Source organism: Scylla paramamosain, chromosome 2 (genome assembly GCF_035594125.1).
Source record: "Scylla paramamosain isolate STU-SP2022 chromosome 2, ASM3559412v1, whole genome shotgun sequence".
Lineage (NCBI taxonomy): Eukaryota > Metazoa > Arthropoda > Malacostraca > Decapoda > Portunidae > Scylla > Scylla paramamosain.
Window position 1 is genome coordinate 39,774,317 of NC_087152.1, and position 21,849 is coordinate 39,796,165.

The following is a 21,849-nucleotide window of genomic DNA, read 5'->3' on the forward strand; positions in this document are numbered from 1 at the left end:
TGTGTTGCATTTTTCTGGTTCTTGGTGTTATTCTACTCACGTGCTGGGTAAGCCCGGGACGAGTGGTTTGTGATTTTTTTTTTTTTTCACAGAAGGAGATTTTTTTTTTTTAAAGCTCAACAATTGAGTTTTTTTTTTTTTTTTAAAGCTCAACAATTGTTTACACTCCATCGCCCCAAGCTCATGTCTGAACGAATAATTCGTAGCTTCCTCAAAAGGAATCCCTCGCTCGAATCTGAGCCTCCAAGAGAATATATATATATATATATATATATATATATATATATATATATATATATATATATATATATATATATATATATATATATATATATATATATATGCACACACACATTTAAGGTGAAGAGGAAGGCGTAGAAGAACAGCGGCAGAACGGTTCTGGTTTTATTCATCGTCACGTATGTTGCGCTACATACAGGACTTTCATCTTCAGACACATTGCAAACAAGAAAAAAGGGGGAAAAGATCTCTTGGTGAGAGGGAGGAAGAGACTGAGTTTCTTACAACCGTTTGGAGCACCTCGGCTACTGTCAATACCAGCTAAGGAACACCCCGTTCTTTTTCCATGGAGGGCGCCTATTGCTAGAAAAGAAAAAAAAAAAATTTTCTTTTTTATGTAGGAGGGACACTGGCCAAGAGCAACAAAAGTCCAATGAAAAAAAAAAAGCCCACTGAAATGTCAGTCCCATAAAAGGGTCAAAGCAGTAGTCAAAAATTGAAACCTCCCTCTTGAAGGAATTCAAGTCATAGGAAGGTGGAAATACAGAAGCAGGCAAGGAGTTCCAGAGTTTACCAAAGAAAGGGATGAATGATTGAGGATACTGGTTAACTCTTGCGTTAGAGAGGTGGACAGAAAAGGGGTGAGAGAAAGAAGAAAGTCTTGTGCAGCGAGGCCTCGGGAGGAGGGGAGGCATGCAGTTAGCAAGATTAGAAGAGCAGCTAGCATGAAAATAGCGGTTGAAGACAGCTAGAGATGCAACATTGCGGCGATGAGAGAGAGGCTGAAGACAGTCAGTTAGAGGAGAAGAGTTAATAAGACGAAAAGCTTTTGATTCCACCCTGTCTAGAAGAGCGTTATGAGTGGAACCCTCCCCAGACATGTGAAGCATACACCATACATGGACGGATAAGGTCCTTGTGCAGAGTTAGCAGCTGGAGGGGGGGAGGAAAACTGGCGGAGACGTCTCAGAACACCTAATTTCATAGAAGCTGTTTTAGCTAAAGATGAAATGTGAAGTTTCCAGTTCAGATTATAAGTAAAGGACAGACCGAGGATCTTCAGTGTAGTAGAGGGGGACAGTTGAGTGTGATTGAAGTAGAGGGGATAGTTGTCTGGAAGGTTGTGTCGAGTTGATAGATGGAAGAATTGAGTTTTTGAGGCATTGAACAATACCAAGTTTCCTCTGCCCCAATCAGAAATTTTAGAAAGGTCAGAAGTCAAGTGTTCTGTGGCTTCCCTGCGTGAAATGTTTACCTCCTGAAGGGTTGGACGTCTATGAAAAGACGTGGAAAAGTGCAGGGTGGTATCATCAGCGTAGGAGTGGATAGGACAAGAAGTTTGGTTTAGAAGATCATTAATGAATAATAAGAAGAGAGTGGGTGACAGGACAGAACCCTGAGGAACAGCACTGTTAATAGATTTAGAAGAACAGTGACCGTCTACCACAGCACCAATTGAACGGTCAGAAAGAAAACTTAGAGATGAAGTTACAGAGAGAAGGATAGAAGCCGTAGGAGGGTAGTTTGGAAATCAAAGCTTTGTGCCAGACTCTATCAAAAGCTTTTGATATGTCCAAGGCAACAGCAAAAGTTTCACCAAAATCTCTAAAAGAGGATGACCAGGACTCAGTAGGGAAAGCCAGAAGATCATCAGTAGAGCGGCCTTGACGGAACCCATACTGGCGATCAGATAGAAGGTTGTGAAGTGATAGATATTTAAGAATCTTCCTGTTGAGGATAGATTTAAAAACTTTAGATAGGCAGGAAATTAAAGCAATAGGACGGTAGTTTGAGGGATTAGAACGGTCACCCTTTTTAGGAACAGGCTGAATGTAGGCAAACTTCCACCAAAAAGGAAAGGTAGATGTTGACAGACAGAGCTGAAAGAGTTTGACTAGGCAAGGTGCAAGCACGTAGGCACAGTTTCGAGGAACAATAGGAGGGACCCCATCAGGTCCATAAGCCTTCCGAGGGTTTAGGCCAGCAAGGGCATGGAAAATATCATTGCGAAGAATTTTAATGGGTAGCTTGAAGTAGTCAGAGGATGGAGGAGAGGGAAGTACAAGCCCAGAATTGTCCAAGGTAGAGTTTTTAGCAAAGGTTTGAGCGAAGAGTTCAGCATTAGAAATAGATGTGATAGCAGTGGTGCCATCTGGTTGAAATAAAGGAGGGAAAGAAGATGAAGCAAAGTTATTGGAGATATTTTAGGCTAGATGCCAGAAGTCATGAGGGGAGTTAGATCTTGAAAGGTTTTGACACTATGTTAATGAAGGAGTTTTTGGCTAGTTGGAGAACAGACTTGGCATGGTTCCGGGCAAACTATACGCAAACTATGTTACCCCTAAGGATGTAAAGTCCACAGAAATGCACAGATAAATGCAACAATACCCAAACCCAAAAAGAATACAAATAAAATTATATCACATTCTTTTACAGTAGTGTCTTTTGAGTTCATAGTAAGTCTATGTTGATGAATTAGTAGAGGTTCTGCTATTCTGAGATCTCAGGAACGCATGCAACGAATGATAAACAGAATAGTTCCATGCCATGCCTGTACACTTCTTTTTAACTTAAGATTCCATGTGATCAAGCCTTTTCACTCACACACACACACACACACACACACACACACACACACACATCACAGCACAGCACAGCACAGCACAGCACAGAGAGCGAGAGAGAGAGAGAGAGAGAGAGAGAGAGAGAGAGAGAGAGAGAGAGAGAGAGAGAGAGAGAGTGGAGTGTGTGTGTGTGTAACAACATCCATATTTTCCATAAAAGTAAAGATATGATTGGGTTTTAGGAGCACCAGACCAGAACGTGTTGAATATATCACATTTCATAAAGCAGGACACCAGGCGCGTGTTTGTACATGCAGGGACAAATTATTGATATTCTGTCATGGTAGGTTATGTTAAGTATATTTCCGATACCTCGGTTCCACGAATAAATGTCACCAAATTACAGCGGCAAGCTGAGATATTAGTGGTTCAGTTCGAATATATGGTACGCTGTGACTCGGCCCTGACACTTACAAGGTAGGGATCTGTGGTACATGTGCGACGCTCCTTAGGAAAGTGAAATAGATTGTAAGGGCTGGAAAATTATGCATATTTTATAGAAAAACTAAATAAAATTGTTGAAACATAGGAATAGAGTTCCTAAACATTGCATAGACAAACTTTTATAAAAGTTTTTGTTATTTGCCAAGGAATTTAATGAAAAAAAGTGTTATTTTGAGTGAATCATTGCCTATTAATGAGTCGAAAAGGATCAAAATGACGAATACGGGTGTGTTTTTACTGACTTCTATTATTTAGAATCGTTTCTGGACAGTGTTGTCTCCTGGAATCATTACAAGGCGTGCACAACAATAATGGTTTACACGACTACACATGGTCTCTGTAATACTCGCACCCGCCTTTGACCCGCCGTGTGGCTCTGTGCGCTGATGAAATAATTGCTCAACGTAAATGAAACTGAATACTTAATCAATTTAATGACTTCGATCAATAGTCTCTGGGAAATGCAACCAATTAGTCTGATGACTTAGCTTATTCACATTCGAAAAATTCGCCTCAATGGAAGGTCTTCAAATACTGACAATGTCTCTTACTTTAAAATGCTGACAGATATCAACGCAAGCCAAGGAATTCAGTGCAGGCTGGGAACGACCATTAGCAGGATGATACAGGTAAGATAATGAGGAAAAACATTGTAGACGTCTAGATTTTTGAGAGGTGTTAGGTGCTGACAGGTAGCAGACAGCACCTTCACTAAGCGAAGACTGTTCATGCTCCTCCGTGCCGATAACTCAAACTCCTTCCTCGGTGACCGGTCAAGCTCACCACCGTCACCATCCCGCTACTCCTGGCATGGCGTCATGTTTTCCTTGCTGCTGTACAAATTTCATTGCATCGCTGTCCCAGAATGCGTTAAATGATTGGTAGCGTCCACTATCCTATCCATTAATCAATTGTTATGTTATACTGTCGAGGAAATCAGTGAGCTCCATAACTGACTCAGTTTTCTCGTCGTGTTCACTGATCCAATGCATCATTCCCTGTGCTACTGATGGAGACGCCCCGTGCCTCCGCTCCGCTCCCTGATTCCGGTCATGTTCGTGGCTGTTCCCTTATACTGGACACGACACCGGGTGTTGCTCCGGGCTGTCCCTCGCTGCTGCCTAGTTGTCACCACACAGCCATTCCGGGGGGGAGGGGGGGCAGTGTAGTGTGGTTTTCCTATGGGAATTGTGGGGCTGCACTGCATGACTAGAATTTTTATTATTATTTTTTTTTTTTGTGAGATCATTCTCCTTAGATATATCTGGGTGTTGTAGTATTACATTCACAAAGAATAATGTGATGATGCTGCAGTCTTACTATTTTTCAAGATCTCAAAGATTTCTTCCGTTTTATTTATTTTCTTCAAAGTTGTAAATGGAATTATTGATCAGCAATACAGGCTGAGAAAGTAATGCGGAGGCCAGTGTGTGCTGCAGCCTGACGGCCATCGCCAGCTACGGCCAGTCCATTAGTTAAGAGTTCAGGACAGTCGGTAAGGTCACATGAGGAACAGAAGGGACTATGTATATCTACAAATTGAAAAAATATTTCCCTAGTGTAGCATAAAATATGAACATGATTTTATTTGTTTATTTTTGACAATAAAGTAATGACACCTCTCCTGACACTCATCCTGTGAATATAAGATAAAAATAGAGTTTGAGTCGACTATAATATTTCCACACATGGAGGATAAACCTGTTGCAAATATTTGAAAATCTAAAACTACCAAATTATTTTACTCTTAGCAAGAGCATTTTGTCACAAGTTGTTACTGTCGCACAAAGGTTTTCTCGTAGGAAGCATTATTATTTTTTTAAGTGTATAAAATTGTCTGTTGCAAATTTTGTTAGGATTCCTTTACTTTTTTTGCACTATTTCATCTTGAAAGTCGATGAGATAACTCCTTTGTGTCTCTTAGTATAAAAGAAGCGAGAACCTCCACAGGGAGTGTAGCAGCAGCCATCCACTGCCCCACCTGTCTGCACAACCTCCATTCGAAAGCCTTGGATGTTCACATTGTGCTGGGTTCTGTGCGCGCCTCAGCCCACCTTTTCCTATCATACTTCAAAAAAAACTTGGAAGATCCTCCTTTAAATATTTATTCACAAACTATGCTGGTTAGCATTCCCTGAAAAGTAGTTTGTGGAAAAAAACAAAATTGTTTCCTGCTACATTCTTCAGGAGAGGTCTGTTGGCTACGGAAAGGATTAACTTCGTGCTCTTTGCCAGAAGTTTGGCAGTTTTATGAACCATCTCCAAGTTTTACTGAAATTTCAAGAATTCCACTTCACTCTTACGTGATATTTCTATTTCCTATTTTATTGACTGATCTTAGGTGCAGTCATGGATTCCATCAGTCATGGATTCCATCAGTCGCGTGGCCTGAGACCAAAAGGGGCGGCATCTATGCTTCTGAAAGTCAAATACCAGAATGTTGCCATAGAATGGAATTTGGCTCCTCGCAGTTCAAAGGGTAATTTAGTGCTGATATATTGTACCGCGCAGCAATTCCACACATTCTCAAGATACATTTTCCGTGTTGTTCCTCCTCTGTTTGGAGTCTTGTAATTGCCGCCTGGCCAGAGTGGAACGTCCTCCCCTACGCTGCGGGGCTTCTTGTTTTGGCATTTTTTTAACCAAATATAAATTTATAAATATGAATATATTATAAACTTGGGGAAATAAGACAAATGGAGGAAGTTTATTACATCTTTTCATTTTTTGGTTTTCTTCGCCCTTTGAAATTCCATGCTGTTTCAGAATATCAACACAGAGATAAAGCCTGAGAGCTGAAAAGACGGAGATTGGATAAAAAGGCGGGAGGATGAGGTGGGACAGGACGAACAAACAGATGCCACAGAAAAGAAGGAATCTACTGACAACAAAGCCTTTCTAAGAAAGTCACAGTGTGCTAGTCAAGTCCTGTGCTCCATCTTTTTTTTATCCTAATCCTCCTCCTATTGCAGATGGTAGTCACAATCATAAGCTTCAGCCGCGCCTTTGTAGCATGTTTTTCAACCTCTTATTAGAAACACTCGAGTCGCTTCCTTTACCGGGGCTGCGTGTCTGACAGATGACTCCTGCCAGTCAACAACCTTAACACCGTTCGAGTTGCTATTCAGTGAAAAAGGAAAAATGATAATATTCACACATTTTATCTTTCATGCTGCTCTTGAAGAGAAATTGTTACGTGTGTGTGTGTGTGTGTGTGTGTGTGTGTGTGTGTGTGTGTGTGTGTGTGTGTGTAAAATATACGTATAAAGTAGAAGAGTTTATGGATACCTGCCTTTCTGTCTGGCTCGCGGCAAGTACAGTCATGGTTTAAAAGTCAAGTAATATATACCATTTAATTTCATACGTTAAGTATTTCCTTCGACATCAAATCCTCATATTTACCAAGAATGTAACAGTTGTCAGGCTTTGTAACGAGACTGTCAGGAGATCAAGAGTTCCAACACTGAGGGCAACACAAAAAGCAGAAGCGAGTGCAGGTTACTTACTTGATTTCTGACCACGTCTATGCCAGCACCATAATAACTTCAATACGCCCGTTCCGCCTCTTGAAATCGACCATAGTTTTCTATAGGCGATGATTGGCAATGGAATTCCCCGCTGAATGGGTTGGCTTAGGGACATTAGGTGGCTGCCATTGCACCAGCTGGTAACGTAACCGCCGCGCTGACAGTCCGCTGTAATGCCACTTAGAGGTGGAGAAGCCATAATCGACCACTTCATAATGGCATTTCCATAGTGATGGTGTCGTATGACGATTCCGCGCACACACACACACACACACACACACACACACACACACACGTGTCGTCACTTTCTCATGGAGTATGATTCTCTGGTTACAGCGGCCTCCTCCATTTTCATAGACCATCATATTAGCGATGTGTGTGTGTGTGTGTGTGTGTGTGTGTGTGTGTGTGTGTGTGTGTGCTTGCGCGCGCGCTTGTTTCTTGATTGTAGGAATGGTACATTAAATGCTATTGAGGTAGTAGTAGTGATAGCAGCAGCAGTAGTAGTAGTAGTAGTAGTAGTAGTAGTAGTAGTAGTAGTAGTAGTAGTTAGTAGTAGCAGTAGTAGCAGAAGTAGTAGTAGTAGTAGTGGTAGTAGTAGAAGTAGTAGTAGTAGAAGTAGTAGTAGTAGTAGAAGTAGTAGTAGTAGTAGTAGTAGTAGTAGTAGTAGTAGTAGTAGAAGTAGTATTAGTAGTAGAAGTAGTAGCAGTAGTAGTGGTGGTGATGATGGTGGTGTTGGTGGTGGTGGAGGTTATCCTTTTATCTTTATCTCCTAAGAGCACACACACACACACACACACACACACACACACTCTCTCTCCAGCTTCACTCTCTCTCTCTCTCTCTCTCTCCTCTCTCTCTCTCTCTCTCTCTCTCTCTCTCTCTCTCTCTCTCTCTCTGCACTGCTCATGATGTCAATTTCTGGGGCGTGAAAGGAACCTCGTGGATGAATTAGCACGGTAAATGCACTCTGCCTAATGAAGTGCATTTTTTTGCTGATAATTTTTCCTTAAATCTTATTACCGACCCCTTGGCGCTGAGCAGGCTTACTTGTATCTCCAAAATTGCCGTTACTACTGTAAAAAAGTGGGACACACACACACACACACACACACACATGTACACATGAAAACAAAGTCAGCACTCTCTTAGTACATAAGAACATAAGAAATAAGGGAAGCTGCAAGAAGCGACCAGGCTTACACGTGGCAGTCCCTGTATGAAATATACCTACCTATTTCCATCTATCATCGTAATAGGTATAGATGTGTGTGTGTGTGTGTGTGTGTGTGTGTGTGTGTGTGTGTGTGTGTGTGTTATATTTTTTTCAGTGAGGAGAAGAGTCACCAGAACGAAGCACATTGGTTAATACCACTTTATTTCATCCACCGAAGAGATTCTGTTGAGATACGTCTATGATCATGTTCAGCTCTCCTCCTTTTCCTCCTCATCCTCTGCCTCCTGATTCAACTCCTCCTCCTCCTCCTCCTCTTGCCCTCGATTCTGCCTCGGTCCCACCATTCCCACAAGCACATCCAATACCAACACGAACATCGCCTGCATCACTACAACTACCATAGCACCAATTTTCCCTTTCTGCTTCTTCCTCGTCCTTGCACTGTCGCCACATCTGACAGAACCCCTTCCCATCCTTCCCTGCTTGAAAAGGAACCAATGGGAGCTGGAAGGGACAATGGAAATAAGTATCGCTTTCCTGCTCCATCCAGATATATGCATGTATGTCTGTGTGTTTGTGTTGCCGCCCTCCACTCCTTTTTTCATGTGCTCTCTTATTTCTGGTCTGTTTACCCTCAAGTGGCGCGCAGCGTGAGTGTGATCCGTAATGCAGTATAATTGAGGTGGCGCTGCCGCTAAGAATGAACCACTTTACAACCCCCAATTTGAAATCATGTTATTTAGAGGCACTTTGCGTGGTTGTGGAGCACGTGAGCAGCTGTGTGTGTGTGTGTGTGTGTGTGTGTGTATGTGTGTGTGTGTGTAAATTATTCATCACAGTCTTCAAAGATCACGTGCTGAACAATATCTGCCCATGTGAGCTGTATGTTTGTTTGTGTGTGTGTGTGTGTGTTTGCCTATCAACTCGTTTTGTCACCTATTTATCATTACATCAATTAGTCAAACAGCTGAATAGTTAGTTAGTATTGAATGGATGGGTTCTCTCACTATTCCACCACAGCCCCTCTCTGCACCATCCCTGAAACTCATATCCTCCTCCACCCATCAGTATTGCCACCACCACCACCACCACCACCACCGCCGCCGCGCTGTCAGCCTCACCCTTCCATATTTGTGTGACGTCAACGGCAGTGTTTTGGGTGAAGGGAAAGTAGAAATTTACAGATACATATATTATTATTGTTTTTATTGCAGTTTTTGGCTCACAGCAGCGAATGGAAATTTTGTGTATTGTGGTGGCAGCTGCGATTCTCTCTCTCTCTCTCTCTCTCTCTCTCTCTCTCTCTCTCTCTCTCTCTCTCTCTCTCTCTCTCTCTCTCTCGTTCGCTGTGTACGGATCGGGACACACTTTTTTTCTTTTCATGAGTTGTTTGGCTTGCAGTAATAAAAGGCCTGGCATCATTTTTTTTTTAAGGATTACAGGCAAATATAGAACGGCAGGCATCTTTAGGTTTCCAAGGCGTCGTGTTATCCCGCCTTTGGGCCAGTGTGTTGGATGTGAGGAAAATTTGTAGAGGGAAAGTACGATGCGTGTAGATAATGTATGGTGTAACAGCAGCCCTGTTATGTGACCACTGCTAGACCGTCAACTGAGACTGTTGTGTTGTTAATAATGATGATAATAATAGTAACAGTAGTAATAATAATAATAATAAGAAGAAGAAGAAGAAGAAAAAAAAAAGAAGAAAAAAGAAGAATTACTACTATTACTTCTACTACTACTACTACTACTATTACCATTACTATTATTGCTAAAAATTGCATTTTTTATATTATATTTCGTTTCTTATATTGTCACGTATGATCTCTTCGTCATTATCAACACCATCATCATTATTACCATCATCGCCATCATCATAATCATCATCATAATCATCATCATCATATTCATATTCATCATCACAGCCATTAGTTACGTAGACACTGTGGTCTCGACCCCTCCCCTAAGATTAGTAAAGGATTGTTGACTTTTACTGATCGGGTTCCCATTAATCACCATCCATTAATCATTAGTGTGCCCTTCGCCCGGCAGGTGGCGTGTGGGTGTGCAGTGTAGATAGGAAGAGGTTTGGGGTTTGTGCGTTGCTCAAAGCGAACACGGCAGGTATTTGTGTGTTCTGCCTCAAACGGGCCTGTCCTTTACATTACAATATTGAAACTATAGTCTTGTTTCCTTTACTCGGGATGAGAAAACTTAATGGAAGGAACTCGTGACGGTCAGCAGCACAACATCGCGCTGCGCAATAATTTGACAATCTGACTCATGGTTACATGATTCCAGATGTTCTAATGCACTCTTTCTTTCTGGGATATCATCGTCGTAATCTTTTATTTTAACGTAGTTTCGCTCAGATCCTTAGGTGGTCTACAATTTACCGCTGCGTAATTAGCTGGAGGCAGGTGCGAGGCGCGGTACTTGAGCGCTCAACTCATACTCGTTTTTCAGATTTGAATCACTAGCTTTTCCGATACAACGAAGCGTTCCCCCGCGCTCCGGTGAAGTGATTGTTCCGGGACGAGCTCCAGGGATGAGGCCGGGAACACGTGCACTATTTCCCCGCACTGATAAACAGAAACATGGTTAGTAATGAACCGGCCACCGCTTGTTCTTCAGGATATCCTGCCTAGCCTGCGAGGAACATGTATAGTTTACCTGTAATGTCATTAATCAGTGGGAGCGTTCCCATTCACTTCTGGAAAGATATTCGTAAATAGATCTTCCGTCAGACGCTCAGCCGCAGCAGACTCGAAACCATCTCGCTGTAAAAACTACACTGGGCGTAATTTTTATTCATTACTTTATTGATTATTATAAGCTTGTGGTTTCAAATGATTCATAGTTTTATTCTGTAGTTTTTATAAAGCTGCTTAATGATCGCATCTGAAAATTTATCATGACGTCAATCTTTTCCTATTTACTTCCGCAGCCTAGTTCAATATTAGACAGAGACCTTAGCTGCAGCTTCCCGTCCCCTCTGTCAGGAGAGTCACAGCGCATGGAAGAGTCTGCGCCACTCACCGCTGATCCGCTGATCCCACGGAAGGCGCTGATGACTCCTTAATGAAGCACGACCTACATCCTAAAGCTGCTCTCCCACATGCATTATCATTCAAAGACCTCCATTACTGCCCCCTCTCTCTTTACACTTGTTGTGAAATCATTAAATAAATGGTGGTACTGAAATCATTATCTCTCTCTCTCTCTCTCTCTCTCTCTCTCTCTCTCTCTCTCTCTCTCTCTCTCTCTCTCTCTCTCTCTCTCTCTCTCTCTCTCTCTCTCTCACACACACACACACACACACACACACACACCTCATATCCCGTTCCCCAGTATTACTGCCTCATTCTCCTCAGCAGATGGCGTTGATGGAGCCTCATCGAGCTGCTCCAAGAAGCATTATCGCTGTGAACAAGTCAGTCTGAACAGCTTAACTGCTTACATCGTCTTATCCTTTACTACCAAACTGCTGTTGATTTCTACTCCTTAACCAGTGTGTACGATACCTGCTGCATCTTGTTCTCTTGGTGAATTGGAAACTCCTCCATCCTATGAATCACAAGCACAAGTTTTAAGTTTGTATTGAGAATCATCGTTCTTTTCATATACTTTGTAGGATAATTTGGATTTTATTAAAGCTGTGAGCCACCAGCGAGTGTCGTCAAGCCAAAATTCCAGTCTTTTAGGTTTATATGTGATAACAAATGTAAACATTATAACTGCCACTGCTTTCTTTTTTCCACCTATGTTTGTTTAGGATGACATCTCCTCGGCTTTAGATCAGATCGTATACGCCGCCGAGTGCTGTCTCTGCCCTGTCTTTACTTAGTTTCTTCTCAGTCACCTAATGCTGCACCACAGTGCTGCATCACATTGCTGCACTCAAAACCTATATACAGCTTTTCATTTTTTCCACGTGTATCTGTTATATGGAAAGTCACTTTTGGTGGTGTACAATGCATTAAAAGGATCAGAGAAAAGTGGAAAGGGAGTAGCACCGCGGAGTCTGGAAGCCGCCTGACTTCTGGGTCACTGGTGTGGCGCGGCCGCTGCTTCACAAAAGAGGGGAAAACAGAATGTGAGCAGCAATGCGTGAGGACAACATGGAGTGGGAAGGCTGTGTACGCTCACGACTGCTTTCATTCATCGCTGAAATGCTTTGAATACCATCAGTGTTCAGAGAGAGAGAGAGGAGAATTTTCAACAAGATTTAGGGGATTTTGAATTATATCTTATGTTCTGTGCCATGCCATGTAACGCACCACGCCGCGTCATCACTGCCTCGCCTCCCAGCGTGGCCGGTATCAGGCAACTTATGTTACGCTCATGGGAAACATTAGCCCGGCCGTGATGACCCGCCGCCCGCGTCCGCCTCACCCTGGGGCTCCACTGTTACCCGCAACGGTGCACTGTTGATTTTAAAGCTCCATGTGTGTATAGAATATTACTTATTGCTGGATGAAATTCTCTCTCTCTCTCTCTCTCTCTCTCTCTCTCTCTCTCTCTCTCTCTCTCTCTCTCTCTCTCTCTCTCTCTCTCTCTCTCTCTCTCTCTCTCTCTCTCTCTCTCTCTCTCTCTCTCTCTCTCTCTCTCTCTCTCTCTCTCACACACACACACACACACACACACACACACACACACCAGCGACTTTTCACTCCTGGCTGCTGGCGTGGCGACAAATACTTTCCGGGACAAGTTTTCGCCAAATAGTTTTAACTCATCGTCAGGGCGGCAAGATGATTGCCTACCCTCCTCAGGCTTCTTCCCCCTCCCCTTCCCCCCAACACACACACACACACACACACACACACACACACACACACAGTGGTTCAAGTTTCAGGCCCTTCAAAACCTTGGCTCCATTCCCGCGTTGTGTTTTTCCTGGTTGCCTAGAGGCCGGCCGTGCTCGTGCCACTGCTTCCCTTCATTCCCTTTGACGACTGTGCAAGAGAAATTCTGTTCCCGTTCACGTCGTTAAAAGTGATGGTAATGTTCGTAAATTTCTGTCTCATCCGCAGCTCTTTCGCCTGAAGCATTTGCTATTTTCCGCCCTTGCTTTCTTCCTTCCGCGTTATTGTGCTTCGCCGATTATACGACCTCGCACGTTTTCACTGTTCAGGAGGTTAAAGGTGTTATCATCGCCTCCGTTTCTTTCTGGTCTCTCTCTCTCTCTCTCTCTCTCTCTCTCTCTCTCTCTCTCTCTCTCTCTCTCTCTCTCTCTCTCTCTCTCTCTCTCTCTCTCTCTCTCAAGTCATTCCAGTATTTATTTACTTTCCACCATTCCCTCTCAAACTTCTACATACACCGGCTCCAGAAAAAAAGGTGTAGACCGCCATCATCACAAACAGCTCTCTTGCCGTACCCTGCCCAGCATCTGTCCTTTCCTAACATCCACCTTTTGAGCCCCAGCACCACCGACCCTCTCCTTCAGTCATTCATTGCAGCGTACGTCACTCAGGCTCTTTCCCGTGTCATCCCTTACAAAACCCCTTCTGCGTCTGTCTGTCACGTCCCCTCTCATCCCTAACTTTGCCTACTTTCTCTCACACTCTCTCTTTCTTTAGTCTTCTTCCCTTGACGCTTTTTTTTTTTTTTCTTCAAGGATGTTCATTTTCAGAGTTTAAGTTCACTGGTCTCACGTTTCCGTAAGTGGTTTGCTTCCTTTGTGGCAGTCCCGGAAGCTCACTAGTTCAGTCTTGGGTGTTTGCTAGTCTTTTGATACCTAGTCTTTTTCTCCGTGCACACAAGCAAAGTACACAAACATCCTTTATGAACACAGATACACTACTCTCTCTCTCTCTCTCTCTCTCTCTCTCTCTCTCTCTCTCTCTCTCTCTCTCTCTCTCTCTCTCTCTCTCTCTCTCTCTCTCTCTCTCTCTCTCTCTCTCTCTCTCTCTCTCTCTCTCTCTCAAGGGAGGCTACAAATAACAGGTAGGCCTAAACATGGCAGTCCCTTAATATGATCTACGTACACAAAATTGTATCCTATTATCCCTATCCTTAAGTTTGTTTTTTAAGGTTGGCCTGGCACTGACAACCTTGTTACTGAGTCTATTCCAGTAATCTAACATTTTATTTGAAAGTAAATCTCTCTCTCTCTCTCTCTCTCTCTCTCTCTCTCTCTCTCTCTCTCTCTCTCTCTCTCTCTCTCTCTCTCTCTCTCTCTCTCTCTCTCTCTCTCTCTCTCTCTGCTTGAATCCTGTCAATCATTATGTCACTTAAGTACTTATGCCAGATCCCCTCTCAGTCTAAGCCTTGTACATTTCTGCTCCTCATCCTCCGTATTGACTCGTAACAAATTTATATATCTCCTGTAATATGGGGACTGGAACTACGCAGCATGGTGTAGATGAGGTCTGCCCAGTGCCAAAAATTACTTTAATATTACTTCGGGCTTTAAATATTATGGCTCCTAAAACATTAATCTAAATGCAAGAGAAGTTTTATTTCTGACCTCTGTGTGCTGTATTCTCCGATGGATATCTGAGATAACTGTAACACTTTAATATTTCCCTGTTTTCCCTTGTGATTTGATCAGAGCCTCTTTCTTTATTGTATACCCATTCCTATGTGGATGTCCTCTGGTTGGCTTTTCTTTCCATCAAATTACGTTTCCATCTATCTGTCCATTCGTTCATCTTATTTACGTAAGTCTGTCTGCAGAGGGACTTGGTTAAGCTACCTGTCTTCGTTTCGTCTGCAAATTTAAATACATTTGATACTGATGTCATTATCTATATCAAGTATATATATGTTAAAGATAAGGTCTCTTTGGTATCCCATTAATTCCTTGCCCCAACTTGGATTTGGATGCACTGACTGTAGCTCTGTGTCATCTGTCGCTTAACCCTGACCTGATTCAGACCAAAACGTTCACATCAATCCCAGCGCCCTAACCTGTTCCAGGAGCCTCTGATGGGACACCTTATCAGACGCCTTGCTGCTGCTGCTGCTGCTGCTACTGCTACTGCTGCTGCTGTTGCTGCTCTCTCTCTCTCTCTCTCTCTCTCTCTCTCTCTCTCTCTCTCTCTCTCTCTCTCTCTCTCTCTCTCTCTCTCTCTGAATAGGTAATTTCACGAGACTGTAATTCTCAAAGTAGTAGGTGAATTACACACACACACACACACACACACACACACACACACACACACACACACACACACACACACACACACACACACACACACACACACACTTGGAATGGAAAATAAAAAATCTTGGAGAGACAAATAGATGAGTAACTTTTCGACAATGCGAGTTTGAAGAGTTAGTGTGTCCTTCGGTGTAACTTTGTAAATTAGCAGCGTCACGTGACTGATTCACCACTCTGGGGTTTGCAGAGGCGCGCGAACAAAACCTAACATGATTTCATAGCCTTGGACTTGGGTAACAAACAAAAATTTACTGCAGGTGGAAAGTGAAATTGAAAAAAAAAAATGTGTGACAGGTGATGTTCAGACAGATTTAGAAAACGTGTGAAAGGATAAAGCATTTGTGTCTGATATAGTAATGATAATAATGATAATTACAGGGATATAAAATATAAAAAAAGAGACTATTAACTGTCCGTGTAATAAATCTGAAACTAAATATAGGCAGCATGGAGTTAATGAGTTAAGTATATAAATCACCTGTTATTCTGTATGACTCAGAAACAAAATAGAAATATAACAGCTGTATATCAACCAACGTACCATTATGAAAAATAATAAATAAATAAACGATAACCAAATATTCTAAACTCATATTTAAAAAACGGTACAAGGGGAATAGTTGAACAAAAAAATCATGCGGAAAAACATAATATCATGGGATGAATATGGCGCAGACACATGTAGTCAGCTCATGATTTGCAGCACAGTTGTACGAGCGGCAACACAAGTCATAGGAACCAGAGATAAGAGAGAGAGAGAGAGAGAGAGAGAGAGAGAGAGAGAGAGAGAGAGAGAGAGAGAGAGAGAGAGAGAGAGAGAGAGATAAACGATGGACAGATAAGAGCAGAATGCTTTTGGGAATGTCAACGTGTATTCAGTTGGGAATGAAACCAGGAAGTGATTAGCAGTAGCCATGACGCACGCACGCACGCACACACACACACACACACACACACACACACACACACACACACACACACACACACACACACACACACAATGCTTCCCTGACAGCACTGGTTGGTGGAATTTCCTTTAGCTGAACGTTCTCACTTTTTCTTCTTACACGTTGACACATATTTAATTTCATCGAATGTTTTAGTCAGCACGTGGAAGAACAGCGCTCAGTTCCTAGCTCTCTGTGTCCAGGACGCACCAACATTTCACTCACGAGGAATCATTTTTATTTCCTTTTTAATATTCTTGTGAGCTGGTTTTCTTTCTATAGTACATTTATTAGTTTACTTTTTTCTTTTTTTCTATTCATATTTTAATTTCGCGATTAATTACCTGTTTTCGGCACACTGGCGCCACAGGGATCCGCATTTTCTAGTACACTTACGGAGTTTTCAATCGAGGATCGGCTATAATGGTGATGGTTTAGGTTCATTACAAATAAAGACCCCTCGCCCATCAGTCAGTAGAAGAGCTGGGTGTGGTTCATATTATTGAAACCTCTCATATGGTTCATACTGTGATTTATCTAGACTTTCCCCATTTGTGTTGATAAATATTCCATCATTCAGAATAAATATGCTTTCACTCTTTTAAAGACTGGTGCTACAAAATGATATCACACTATTCATGAGGATAATGAGGAGCCACGTAACCTTAATAATCGTAATTACTTCATTGTAGCTTTCCTGAGTCTGGTTTGCTGGGATCTCATAACTTGTTCACCAGTTTTTCAATATTCTTTGTTCTAGTCATACAAAACAAAATGGTAAAAGACTAAAATTATTCTGAAAAAAAAGATTAACTAACACTGCACAAAGTAATATGTAAGTCAACTTTATAAACAAAACTTTTTACTAAGCCTTTCAAAATTTTTTAAAGTTCTTAATGCCTCTTGCTTTTTTGGTACACACATGCATATTCGTGTATCGACAATAACTTTTCAAAATTCTTCAAAACGTAAGAAACAAAAAACGGCAATCTTTCTGTTGCTTCCCTGGTACACACTCGTATCATACTCGTGAGTCGACGAAAACCTTTCAATATTCTAAAAAGCTCTCAATATCCCCACGTAAGGAACAAAGAACGATAGCCTGTCTGTTGCTTCCTTGGTACACACATTCTCATAAATGGAAGAGTGCATTCCGTGATTTCCAGTATCAGTAACGCTTGGCTCTTCGCGGCTTCCCTCTTCTCTTTCTCCTGAAGGATTAACGCCAAATCCCAGTGTTCATTATTTGAAACTGTAAAATAATTAATTTAATGTATAAAGATTCGAGAGAGAGAACTCCCTTTAATGATGATTGGTGTGACCCACATTACTCCCTGCCCTCATGCAAGTGTAAGCCAGAGAGTAGAGGCTCTCTTTCCCATTCACACTGTGCAGCGCTCTCTCTCTCTCTCTCTCTCTCTCTCTCTCTCTCTCTCTCTCTCTCTCTCTCTCTCTCTCTCTCTCTTGCTCTCACTTTCTCTCGCTCGCTCGCTCTCGCTCTTGCACTTCCGCACTCTCTCTCTCTCTCTCTCTCTCTCTCTCTCTCTCTCTCTCTCTCTCTCTCTCTCTCTCTCTCTCTCTCTCTCTCTCTCTCTCTCTCACACACACACACACACACACACACACACACACACACACACACACACACTTTTTTACTGGTAGACTCAGGAACTCTCTACCTGTTTGTTTTTCTCCTTCACGCAGCTGCATCAAGACAGCTCTGGAACAGCGTCAATTAACATTTCTGAATCTTTCTTTGACTTTTTGGAAGCGGGAAGTGAAGAGGGCAACCTTTTTCAACGTATTTTCCTCTCCACAGAAAAAAAAAAAGAGGGGATGCTTGATTTCAGATTTTTTCTTTTTTTTTTATCGTTTTGTCCATGATTTGTAATGGCCAGAGCTATTTGCAAGCCTCGCCATTGTATCAGGGGAGAGACTAGGCCACTCTTGTGCTGGGGAGCGTGTGTGAGGGAGCCGCGCCCTACTCTCTGGGGACCGGAGAGGAGAGGCGAACGAAATGAAGGCAGGACAGAAGACACAATATAATATACATGATGCATTATTTGATTTCCTTTCAGGGTTAGGGATTCATGCTCGCCTACCTCCATCACCACCACTACCACCACCACCACCACCATCACCACCACACTGTAACCCACTTCCACTGCTTCACCGCCACCACCACATTCACTGCATCAGCCACTACTATCAGTCATTATCATTCACAACTGTAACCACCACTATCTCATCCACCACCACCACCACAACATCCTTATCCACCGCCACCAAATTATTCTAATGGACTTCCTTAACTACCAAAGCATCGTGATCCACCACCACCACCACCACCACCACCACCACCACCATCACCAAAATATCTTGATCCCCACTGTCACATCCACCACCACCAAAACACTGTAGTCCACCACCGTCACCATCACATCCACCAACACCTCCACCAATACCACAACTACCACCAACACATCTCCAACCACTATCATCACCACCAGCATCACCACCACCACCACCTCATCATTACCACCACCACCACCACTTATTTAAGAATTTACTCGGTATGTTTAACAATTACATTAAATCGCTTCTCTCTCTCTCTCTCTCTCTCTCTCTCTCTCTCTCTCTCTCTCTCTCTCTCTCTCTCTCTCTCTCTCTCTCTCTCTCTCTCTCTCTCTCTTATCCTCTTCGTGCATCTTTATTTTTTCCCCGCAAAGTTGTAAGGAATGCTGGAAGATAAGTATTTTACTTCCGAAGCTGGTAACCTCGTTAATGGCAGGCTGACTTTGTTACTTGCTCTTTCTCTGCTTCCATCCTCCTCCTCCTCCTCCCCCTCCCCCCACTTCTCCTCGTTTAAGAGCGCATACTTTCCTTAGCCTTCCTTGGGCCGAACCTTAAGAAGACTATTCAAGTGGAAAGGAAAAGGTTTACATATTTTGATAGTTGTTAGGCAGAATTTCAATATATTTCTTTTATACCCACCAACAAGAGCGGGTCATGAATGTATGTGTGTGTGTGTGTGTGTGTGTGTGTGTGTGTGTGTGTGTGTGTGTGTGTGTGTATTGCGCCGCATTACCTTTTCAAATCATTAATCAATGTGTGTGTGTGTGTGTGTGTGTGTGTGTGTGTGTGTGTGTGTGTGTGTGTGTGTGTGTGTGTGTGTGTGTGTGTGTGTGTGTAGTACGGTGTAATGTATTGTAATTTTAATACTTTTGATTGCTAATGATGGCATGACATGTATAGTTTCATTTGATTAATCTCATACGATTTTAATGAACAAAAAATTACATTATAACATCTAAAAGCTTTATACGTGCGCTTCTCGATCACTCATTTTGTCAATGGTGTGCTTCGAAACTATGCTTTTTAAACTTGCTATATTATTTTAAGCTTGCTCTCAACTTGCATCATTATATTAACTTTTCTGCATACTTACGCACCGTTTTATGAATCTTATCTCAAATCTACACCACACTGTTATATTAAGATTTTCACCAAACTTAAGCTTTCTACAGACTTACACCACACCATTATATAAAGCTTGCTGCAACCCTACACCACGCCATTACATTAAGCTTCAAACTTACATCACACCATTATATAAAGCTTGTTCCAAACTTACAATTATATTAAGCTTGCTCAACATTAGCACCATTGTATTAAACTCTAAGGAAAACTATGGCAGTGAAAGGGTGAAGGAAAGCATCCCCCATATTTTTGCTCCAGAACTGTAGGTTTAAGATTTATTTATTATTGATGGAGAGCCGCGTGCCCTACAAGTGCCGCCTTCGTCTTATATAGTGAATAAAGAGACGGTGACAAAGACATCAAGCTATAATTAAGCGATAATGAAGAATAAAGCGAGAATAATGGGGTTCTTGAATAAGGAGAACGAATTAAATCAGGTACTTATTTATGCTTCGCCCAAGTCTTATAAACCAGTGCGAGAGTGAGTGAAATGGTATGGAAATTCAAGGTTGACAGGAAGAAAAGATGTGCGGCTGCCGTAGATAGCGAGATGTGAAAGTGTGATGCAGGCGATGATAATTGATGGGAATGAATAGTGTCCTGATGAATCTCTTAACGTGTCTTCGTAATTCCATGACTTTGATTTCAGATTACAGGACGTAGGATCAGATTCTTTGCAGTGCCTGAAGTAAACAAGATATTCAAAGGGATGATGCGACGCCATGTTATCTCACTTTACCAAACCCACATGACACAAAGCTCATTTTAACTTGCATATTTATACAGCCTGTCCAATTCCGCTGCTCACACGTAGATTTAAACATTGATTAGTATTTCATATTCAAATTTTTATATGTTTTAGCTGCTTGGGAAGTCTCAAGGATAATGACTTAAAAGCACATATCATCCTCAGATCGATTTCTAAGTCCACAATATTGCAAGCCCAGTATTGCAAATAAATCCTCCTTGCTTTTGTGTGTGTGTGTGTGTGTGTGTGTGTGTGTGTGTGTGTGTGTGTGTGTGTGTGTGTGTGTGTGTGTGTGTGTGTGCGCGCGTGTGTGAGTGCGTGTGAGTGTGTGTGTGTAGTATTATTAGTAGTAGCAGCAGTAGTAATAGTAGTAGTGACGGTGGTGATGGTAGTGTAGTTGATGTAAGAGAGAGAGAGAGAGAGAGAGAGAGAGAGAGAGAGAGAGAGAGAGAGAGAGAGAGAGAGAGAGAGAGAGAGAGAGAGAGAGAGAGAGAGAGTTGTATTATGGATGGAGATCATCATCATCATAACTTTTATTGTGGTAAGCCTTCAAATAGCACACAGTCCTATAATATTGTTGCGTAAGACATGTATTTACCAGTGACTCTATCTGAGGCAATCCTTCTACGTATGTTCTTCCTTCCACCACTGATTACAATTGTATACCTAGTCTGTGCTCCATTTGTTGTGTGTGTGTGTGTGTGTGTGTGTGTGTGTATATATATATATATATATATATATATATATATATATATATATATATATATATATATATATATATATATATATATATATATATATATACTTAAACTTAAAGTTTTTAAGTATTAAGGATATAACATTATACGAGTATTTAATGAAGCTTCAGTGGCTACTATAGTCTCTCTCTCTCTCTCTCTCTCTCTCTCTCTCTCTCTCTCTCTCTCTCTCTCTCTCTCTCTCTCTCTCTCTCTCTCTCTCTCTCTCTCTCTCTCTCTGTGTGTGTGTGTGTGTGTGTGTGTGTGTGTGTGTGTATATATATATATATATATATATATATATATATATATATATATATATATATATATATATATATATATATATATATATATATATATATATATATATATAAGGAAGATAGATAACGGGAGGAGAAGAAAAGGGATTTAGTGGGATCTTATTGTTTTTGTTGTTATTACGTTATTATTATTATTATTATTATTATTATTATTATTATTATTATTATCATTATTATTATCGTCATCATCATTTTCATCATTAATGTTATTATTTTGATGTTTCACTTTTGTTATTATTCAAATGATCATCACATTTCATTATGATCATCACATTCTTCAAAATCTTGGTCTTGTGTAACATTATTCCGCAGAAAACAGCAATAATGCAGTTGCAGCTATCATAAGAAAAACAGAAAAAGAAAAAAAGTACCAAGACGCCAGTAACTAAATGTTGGTGCAAAGTACAGACACACAGGACACAAAAACGACAAGT

At 41.6% G+C, this 21,849-nt stretch overlaps 2 protein-coding genes across 6 annotated transcripts in view; one reads left to right on the forward strand and one right to left on the reverse strand.

Moving 5' to 3' along the window:
• LOC135114927 (uncharacterized) overlaps positions 1-21,849 on the forward strand; it is a 364,637-nt gene that overhangs the window by 315,447 nt on the left and 27,341 nt on the right. For 2 of the 5 annotated variants that reach the window (XR_010275727.1, XM_064031225.1), the window contains one exon: positions 11,387-11,755. The exons of 1 other annotated variant lie outside the window; for it this stretch is intronic. The gene's annotated coding sequence lies outside the window, so the exon portion shown is untranslated. Of the gene's footprint in view, positions 1-11,386; positions 11,756-21,849 lie in introns of those variants that run through there. 2 more of the 5 variants (XR_010275726.1, XM_064031217.1) reach the window with 1 other exon arrangement.
• The window catches only part of LOC135114921 (PDF receptor-like), a 150,739-nt gene that overhangs the window by 127,798 nt on the left and 1,092 nt on the right, over positions 1-21,849 (reverse strand).